Below are 3,781 nucleotides of genomic sequence, written 5' to 3' on the forward strand. Positions count from 1 at the left end.
CGAGGTTGCTTCACAAGTCAGTTCCAGGTCCCTATCCCATTCCCTCCCCTTCTCCCGTGCCCTCCGCCAACCCCCCCGTTATCCCCTCATTCCCCCAGGGAGGGTGAGGCCCTACATGGGGGTGTCTATAGTCTGTCATTTCATATAGGGCAGGGCCTAGACCCTTCCCCAAGATTTCAGGGTGAGAGTGCACCTCACATTTTTCTATGGGAGTCCAAAGTCCGTGAACAGCTAATCCCCTTGTCTCCCTGCCTCCTCTGGTTTCCTGGTCTAGTTTGTGAGAGACAAGATCTCGAGTCTGGGGTGCTTGGCTCCCGCCGGGATTGGGAGCTCTGTGCAATTCCCAGGCGACCTTTAGACACTGGAACACAGGCCGGGAAGCCGGCCTTTTTACCTGATGCTGCTGGAGGAACAGCTGCTTCCCTGGACTCCCAGCCTCCTCTCATTTCCTGATCTCGTTCGTGGGAGAGAAGATCTGGACTCTGGGGTGCTTGTCTCCCTCCGGGATTGGGAGCTCTGTGCAGTTCCCAGGCGATCTGCAGGCACTGGAACACAGGCCGGGAAGCCGGCCTGTTTACCTGATGCTGCCGGAGGAACAGCTGCTTCCCTGGCCTCCCAGCCTCCTCTGGTTTCCTGGTCTCATTGGTGGGAGAGATCTGGAGTCTGGGATGCTTGGCTCCTGCCGGGATTGGGAGCTCTGTGCAGTTCCCAGGCGATCTGCAGGCACTGGAACACAGGCCGGGAAGCCGGCCTGTTTACCTGATGCTGCTGGAGGAACAGCTGCTTGTCTGGACTCCCCCAGTTTTTTGATTATTATTAGTAGGAAGGAAATTGCCCCCCAAGTCAGTTCTAGAGTAACAGTCAGTGGCCCAATGATATCCCCATTGGCACGGGGGCATAAACCAGGTCTCTTGAGACTAGTAGTACTATTTTGAGGGCACTCTCTATGGAAGTGTCCCTCCATACCGCAGCTGAAACATGTTTTTCTCCCTCCCTGATTAGATCTTTTTTTTCCCACCTTGGGGTCGAATAGTAGCAGCTAACACTTGGCCCTGGATGAAATTATCATTAATGTCTCCACAGATCCGGATGTAGTCATTTAGACTTTTGTTGCGGTGGGGGCGAAGAGCCTCTTTACAGTACTTATTTCCATTTTCAAAAGCCATCTGTTTGATAATTTGCATCGCAGTCCCAATGCCCCCAAATATTCTCTCTGTTACCTGACTGAGGTGGTCTACAAAGTCTTGGAAAGGTTCGGAGGGTCCTTGAAGGACTCTGGACAGGTGATCCCCTCCTTCCTTTGAAGGAAATGCTTTCCAAGCACCATGGGCTGCTGCTGCCACTTGGGCATAGACAGTGATGTTATACTGCATTTGTCGTTGAGCGGTGGCATATTGACCACTCCTAGTAAGCATCTCCACATTTCTCTGTGGCTGTCTGAACTGTACATTCCTTTGGGCTGTCTGGCTGCATCTTTCTTGAAACTCACCTCTCCAAATCAAATAATCTCCCCCGGACAAAACTGCTCTGCAAAGCTGCTGCTAATTGCCAGGTGTCAAATTAAGAGGCACAAAAGATTCCATTAAGGAAAGTGTAAAGGGAGCCTGTGCTCCATAATTTAGAGTTGCCTCTTTCAGTTGTTTCATATCTTTGAAACTTAAAGGGTTATGGCACCTAATGACCCGCTCAGGGTTGTTTGGGTCTGGAACTTCCATTACTGGGGCCACTAATGGACATCATTGGACCCCTCCTCTGGGTCTTCCCTCCAGGTCCGAGAAGGAGGAGTCCCTCATTTTAGAGTATGGATGGTTTCTCTGCCTGTCCTGTCTTTTTTTAATTCAAGTCCTTTTTAGTGCCTTTTTAAGGGCCGACCTCAGCAAGTAACCGTTCCTTCTCAGACTCTGACTCGTCTGAGCTATTTTCATTTTCTAGGTCTGACAGAGTAGGATATACCCGATTCTGAATGAAGTCCCTCCTTTTGGGTCGCGCCCCGAGATTTCTATTAACTCTTTTGTTGTTGCTAAGAGGCTCCTCCTCATCCTCACTAACAATGGAGCCCCTAGTTTCAGTCAGGGTTTCTCCAGATGATTCACTGTCACTCTCTGCCTCAGAACTCAGGGAGGCTTGAGTCTCAATCTCTTGTAACTCTGAAAAAGCCCCTTTTGTGGCCTGGACTACCTGGCGGTGGCTAGCCTTATCTGTCAAAGTGTGCCGTTCACTAATCTCCATAAGGAGAATGTGGATGGGGGCAGGGACTCAGGTCCCTCTTTTCGTAAAAGTTGATGAAGATCACAGCGAACCTCCTCCCAATCTGGGATATTTAAGCTCCCCCCAGTAATGAACCATGGACTGGCTCGTTCGATCGACTTTAGAAAGCCTTCTGAGGTTTTAGACTTTACTGTAGTCCCATGTCCTTCAAGTAACTTTTTAACTTGCGACTGTAATTTAAGCTTCCCAGAACTATTCCCCATGGTTTCTTTTCTATTTTCCCCAATCTGTCCCTGGCCAGAAAAAGAGACGAACCCGCTCACTTACCTTGCTTTCACAATCTCGGTGGGATCCTCCAATTGTTGCACCTGCTGTGCAGTCTGCATCCGAGAATGTAGCAAGGTGGTCGGGATAGATGAGACAGAGACAGTCAGCTTAGGAGGAGATTCCAAGTCCGCTTAGGAGAGAGAAGTCTCTCAGAAGTCTCTCCAAGAAAAAAGAGCTTCCCTTTTTAAGGACTTCTGTCATCCATCTACATACAATTCTTTCCAGACTTCTCACCCTCCTGGCTGGTGGTTTAATCTGCGGCCCTAGAATCTGGGAGACACAGCAGGGGAACAGGAAGAGGCATCTAGCCATAGGGGGTGTGAAAGTCATGGTATCTCAGTGAGCAAGCCCTTATCTGAGCCCTACCAAGAGCTTTATAGCACTGAATTGTTTTCAGTAAACATTACACAGCTGCCTGCTCCCAGGCTGAAGGGGAAGTGGGTTTCTGCTCAAGGTCTGGTGTCCCCACAGATAGGTAGTCAGGGGTCTTTTGGGGAAGTCAGGATGTTTCTTCACTCCCTTACTTTTGCGAGGTTCTTTAGTAAGTTCAGAGGCTTCCAGCACTAATTCTGAGAGTGTGCGGTACTTCCTCAAATTATGAGAAATCTGTTTCCTGGATGTTTTGTGTAAGGATTTGTTGGACTTAAGATTTTCTTTGAACTTTGAATCTTTAAAGAAAGAAATTAAAGAAGCCCTCAGAAAATGGAAAGATCTCCCATGCTCTTGGATAGGTAAGATCAATGTAGTAAAAATGGCAATGCTGCCAAAAGCAATCTACAGATTCAATGCAATCCCCATTAAAATCCCAGCACAATTCTTCACAGACCTTGAAAGAACAATAATCAATTTTGTATGGAAAAACAAAAGACCCAGGATAGCCAAAACAACCCTGTTCAACAAGGCAACGTCTGGAGTCATCACCATCCCTGACCTCAAGCTCTATTATAGAGATATAGTCCTGAAAACAGCTTGGTATTGGCACAAAAATAGACAGGTAGACCAATGGAATCGAATTGAAAACCCGGGTATTAACCCGCACACGTACGAACATCTGGTTTTAGACAAAGAAGCTAAAAATATACAAAGGAATAAAGAAAGCATCTTCAACAAATGGTGCTGGCATAACTGGCATGACAATTTATGCTGGAGAGGAGGTGGTGAAAGGGGGACACTCCTCCATTGCAGAGGAGGAGTGCCAACTGGTTCAGCCACTTTGGAAATCAGTATGGAGTTTCCTCAGGAAAAT

This window comes from Mesocricetus auratus, unplaced genomic scaffold (genome assembly GCF_017639785.1).
Source record: "Mesocricetus auratus isolate SY011 unplaced genomic scaffold, BCM_Maur_2.0 contig_4803_pilon_obj, whole genome shotgun sequence".
Taxonomy (NCBI): Eukaryota; Metazoa; Chordata; class Mammalia; order Rodentia; family Cricetidae; genus Mesocricetus; species Mesocricetus auratus.